At 32.9% G+C, this 5,455-nt stretch overlaps 1 pseudogene; it reads right to left on the bottom strand.

Annotated features, from left to right (window-relative positions):
- Window positions 1–6: 6 nt before the first annotated feature.
- LOC143599732 (organic cation/carnitine transporter 4 pseudogene) lies at window positions 7–4,344 on the bottom strand (annotated as a pseudogene).
- Between the last annotated feature and the right edge of the window lie 1,111 nt (window positions 4,345–5,455).

The following is a 5,455-nucleotide window of genomic DNA, read 5'->3' as shown; positions in this document are numbered from 1 at the left end:
TGGTGCATGATCTTCATGGCCTCATTAGTTTTACCTCGAACGAGGTACCAGCGAGGGGATTCAGAGATGAAAGGGAGCATGAAAAGAAGAAAGATGATAGAGGGTATGGAAGAAGCAATGTAAAGAAAGCGCCATGATTGAAACATGTAAGCTATGCCTGATAGAAGAGCTATCTCAATTGAGTAAAATAAAACGTGGACATGCCGGCAATGCCGCGCTTGGATGGTCCTATTGGTTCGACGGCGAGAACGAAGGCACATACACCAATCCCATTGGAGCTGAAGCCGGCGAGTAGACGGAAGAGGGCATAACTCCAATAGCTCGGAGATATGGATGTCAATAGTGAAAAAAGGATGTTCATAATGCATACAATTGTGAGTGATCTTTTTCTTCCCAATTTGGTATCAGAAAGGTGACCAAATATTCCACTACCTGCAAAAATAAGATTTACCATTTGAATCAATAATCATAGGTATAAGAACTCTTTATGAATAAAATACGAGACACATTAGAGTTTCAAATACTTAAATCTCAGCCCTGGTCAATGTTGACAATATGACAGGTATTGTTGCTATGCATAAATGATATGGTAATTTGTAAGTACTTATGTGGAACACCCCCCCCCCCCCACCCCCACCCCTGGTGTATGTGCTCAAAGTCCGGGATCTCCTCAATTGCCCCTGGTGAACAAAGCAGGAAACAAAGAGCAAGTGTATTTGGAAAGCAAAAACTGAGGGTCTTTCTAATAATAAAAAAGTTTCGGTCAATAGACTAAAAGAAGAAAACATAAGATATAACTTTATTTGGGTTAAAAACATAGGGAAATTAATAGGGGTAGACTGGGAGACATGTTTATTCCGTTTTTTAGCTTTATTTTGTAATTAAAGTGTTTGTATTCAAGTGTGTATGTTATATCTTAGACTAGCATCTTATTAGTAATGTTTGAGTCTTGAGGGGTGCTACTAAACGTACCCCTCTTTCACCATTTTTACTATATATATACTCCTCTTAACTTATTAGATAAATTACTATTAACTTTTAACATTATTTATCTATATATTAATCCCTATAACATTTTTTTCACTTAATAATCTCACCCAAATCATAATCTAATTTCATATCTAGCTTTTGGTTCCTTGTATAGTTGTATGAACGGAATATATTTTGGCAATTGCTATTAGTTTGGTATTTTAAATCAAACTGAATCGAATACCAAAATATACGGTCGTGATGATTTCTATATATTTTAAAAGTATATAGTTTTCCTATTACTGCTTATTAACATTATTATTAATTAAAAAAAACAATTATAAAACAACTGATATACAAACATTAAAATAAGTTATCATTTTATGAAAGAAAATTTAAGAATTCATAATAATAATAAAATATACATACGACCATATGACCAATACCCTAAACTCGAACTCTAAACTCGAAAACCTAAACCTTAAATCCGAACCCTAAACCCTACCTAAACCCGAACCCTAAACCAGAAACTCTAAACTCGAAATCATAAAAAAAAAACGCAACTTGTAAAGAAAAAATAATATGAAATTCTTATTTTTGTGCTAGTTTGGTAATTATATGATTTCAATGGGTAATATGAAAACTGGTTTTCCAAGAGAGGTATGACAAGCAACCAAGGGAGTATGTTTAGCCTGACGCTTGAGTTTTATCAATAAAATCCGCTTTTAAAAAAGAAATAATTTGTCAAACCATGCGAAAAACACGATGTGTAGAATATTAGTCAGTGGCGGATCTAAACCAAAATTTTAGGGGTAAAGTTAAAAAAAAATTTCCGTAAACGAAAGAAAATTTATGCAATGTAAACGAAAAAAAATAGAAACACGATAATAAATAAATTTAAACACATACCTAATAGGCTAATAGATTTATCTTTGGTTTTCGAAAGTTTTTTTTGTTCAATTGTCACATTTATATTCAGCTATATTGTGAAAACGGTTAAGTGATCCAACATAATCTTTTAAAGCACCCAATTTACTTCAATTACAAAAGCCTCCACTTATAAAAACCACTCTTCTAACTTGATTACCTATACTTTCATTAAACAATTAACAACATAAGCAATATGCTTTTTTTTGTTTAGCGTCCGTGCTCTAGCCAATCATATTTAGCAAATTATTTTACATTAAAACGTCTCTAACCGCTAGAATATTTTGTCCATTTAAAGTCATGACCTCGTGGTTGACAAGCCTTTTTTAACAAGGTACACTCTTTTTATGTCGCCTATTTAATTAGGATGATAACTCGCAATAGGTTTAGGGCCATAGTTATTAAGGGCACATAAACCCTGCCTAGGCCTAGACGCAAAACGAAAAAATATAGAGGGTACGAGGAAAAAAATCCAACTAATTAAAAGAATACAACATATTAATTATCGAATAACTATGTTTGAGATTATCATAGTCTCATAACAAGATAACTTCAAAAATTAATCATATGATTATAAAAACTCTAGTTTAAAACCATTTTAAAAAGCTCAAGTGTTTTTAATGCTATTTAAAAAGTCAAAGACTAATGTGCACACAATTTGATAGCAAAGTACATATACCCTATTTTTTGATATCATTTTACTTTTAAATTATCAAAATCAAGACTTTTCGTTTTTTACATCTTCTTTCTACTTCATCTTCTTTCTGCCTGTTATTTTCACTGTTTCGGCGAGTTTCAGGCCTGCTTTTGGCTGATTAAGAACACTGGAATCCGACCAAAAATACACTCGCTTGGTTTAGGGGTAACACTATATTTTATTCAGGAGTAGCGGAATAAAAAAAAGTGAAGAAAACATGAAGAAATTCACACCTACGGCCAAAAGTTGAGGGGTAGCGGGTGCTACCCTGCCCTCAAGGCAGGTCCGCCCCTGATATTAGTTATGAAGGTTACTTATTAAAAGTTAAGTTGAAATTATTGATTAAGTAGAATAATATAATGTCAATTTGCCAAACCATGTGAAAACCACTATGTATAATCAAATCATTACCGATTTGCTTTTGAGTTTTGACGGATTTGCCCAACAGACGTGCAATTCTTTTGAATATAGTATATGTTTTATAGAGGTGAGATTCTTGTTAAATGTTTTTCCAGTGGTGAAGCTTGGACATAATCTTCAAGGGGGCCGAACTCAATATGTAAAAAAAATTCATATACTAGAATGGGCGGGCTCAAAATTTCGGTCGGAAACGGGTGAATTTACACCATGTATAAAAAAATTTTCGGCTGAAACAAAATAAATTTACACTGTCGAGCAAAAAAACGGAGGAGGCCGGGCTCAAATTTTCGGTCGGAAACAGGTAAATTTAAACTATGTATAAAAATTTCGGGCAAAAAAGGATAAATTTACACTACCGAGCAAAAAACCAAGGGGGCCAAGCTCAAAATTTCAGTCAGACACAGATAAATTTACACTACGTATAAAAAATTTTGGCCGAAAAATGATAACTTTACACTACTGATCGAAAAACGGAGAGGGCTGGGGCCACCCCTAGCCCCAACTATGCTACGCCCTTGATGTTTTTAATGCTTTTATAAAAAACTAAAACATATAAATAATCAAAATCTTAAAAGAGAGAAAAAAAAAAGGATTTGTCTATTCAAACACCTTTTTTTGTATTCATACACTCTTTTAACATACAATTTATTTTATATGTACATCATTTTTAAAGAACCATAGGATGTCTAGATAGCAGCTCCTAAAAAAAAGAAGGAGAAGAAGAAGAAAGAGTCGATCGTGCTTGGGCAAATGTGAGCTGGATACAATCTTATTATTGGCTCGACTCAATCTTTCTAAATTTTAACATCAATAACCACAAAATAACATAATTCAAAGACATAGTAGGATTAATTAGGATGTTAGTTATCATGGAACCACAAAAGAATAAAGCCTGAGCTAGCCCAACCTTGTATTTTTGTCCACACACCAGACCCCATTCAGCCACCGTTGACCACCCTTCGCTATCGTCCCATCGCCATGAACCTGGCTCAAGCCCACAAACGCTCTTGGCCGAGTCCCATACACATCCTGAACCAGGTTCACATGCCCAAGTGGGTTCACGGTCAGCAAAAATAGTAACCATTGTGTGTATGGCATCAAGTGCCCATGCCATACACGTGAGAACGAAATGCTTGAACTGCCATGACCCAAACTCACCGCAATAGTTGGTTAACATTTGGTCGATGGAGAGCAGCTCGAGTGTTGGTTTCGCATGTACCGTCGTGGTGTGTGTTTCCACAGGAGGAAGGAGAGGTGACTGTAGATCATCGGAATCCTTTTTAGGGGACGACATATGGCAGTAGTGTCACGTTGGTGTAAAACAAGTTGGTGCAAGAATAGTGAATGCAGTTTAAGTTATATAGGCGAAAGGACGTTGGTGAGTGGCCCATTTCGAAACATGCAATATAGAAAGTTTGCTGAGTAAATGATAAGTTTTTATGAGGATGGATACGACATTTTAAATTTGATTGGGTTTTTGCGTTATTTTGGGATGTTTCTAAATATGATGAATTTGGGTATCTTAAATCTTAATCCTAAATCTATAATATATAAACAATACCTTTAAAAGCTCTCTGGGTGCTTCTTACATTCTTTCAAATCATCATATTACATTATTTATAAATTGAGGTTTCTTATGCATTTGACCCGAATTCACGAATATGGGTCTCACCAAACCCAGATATTCCTTAAACGGGTTATAACATATCATTAAATTAAAAATTAATCTCACCAAATATTTGATATGAAAATCCTATAAAATAGGGATATACTAAAAATTAATATCTAATTTCTTTAAAGAAAGATGTATGTTATTTATAATTTAAAACAATTTCATGGTAAAAAACATAAGTGGGTCTGGGTCTCACCAAACACAAATAACTTTTAAACCGTGTTATAATATCTCATTTATTTGTGAAACCCTTTTATCATCAAATGCTAAGTATATTATTAATTTATGTACAATAAATAAAATTAAAATCTAAAAAATATATAAATATTATAAACGAATAATATAAAACAACTCTCGTAATACTCTTTGCATTCTCTCAATACATCATATTGTTTTATTTGTAATAGAGGTTTCTTATGCATTTGACACGTGTATGAGTCTCACCAAACCCAGATAGCCCTTAAACAAGTTATAACATCTTATTAAATTAAAAGTTAATCTCACCAAATATTTGATATAAATCCTATAAAATAGGGATATACGAAAATTTAATATCCGATTTTTTTAAAATATATTACTTATAATTAAGAAATAATTTTATAGTAAAAAAATAAGCGGTTAATGGGTCTCACCAAACTCAGATAACTTTTAAACAGGGTTATAACATCTCATGTTTTTATGAAACACTTCCATCATCGATCAAATCCTAAGTATATCATTAACTTCCTTACAATAAATAAAATTAAAATCCAAATATATATATATATATA

The sequence above is a fragment of the Bidens hawaiensis genome, unplaced genomic scaffold (genome assembly GCF_021521415.1).
Source record: "Bidens hawaiensis isolate Kalapana, Puna unplaced genomic scaffold, B.hawaiensis_p1.1 tig00052605_1, whole genome shotgun sequence".
NCBI lineage: Eukaryota > Viridiplantae > Streptophyta > Magnoliopsida > Asterales > Asteraceae > Bidens > Bidens hawaiensis.
The sequence above is the reverse complement of the archived record's forward strand: the minus strand, read 5'-3'. Positions and strand labels throughout refer to the sequence as shown.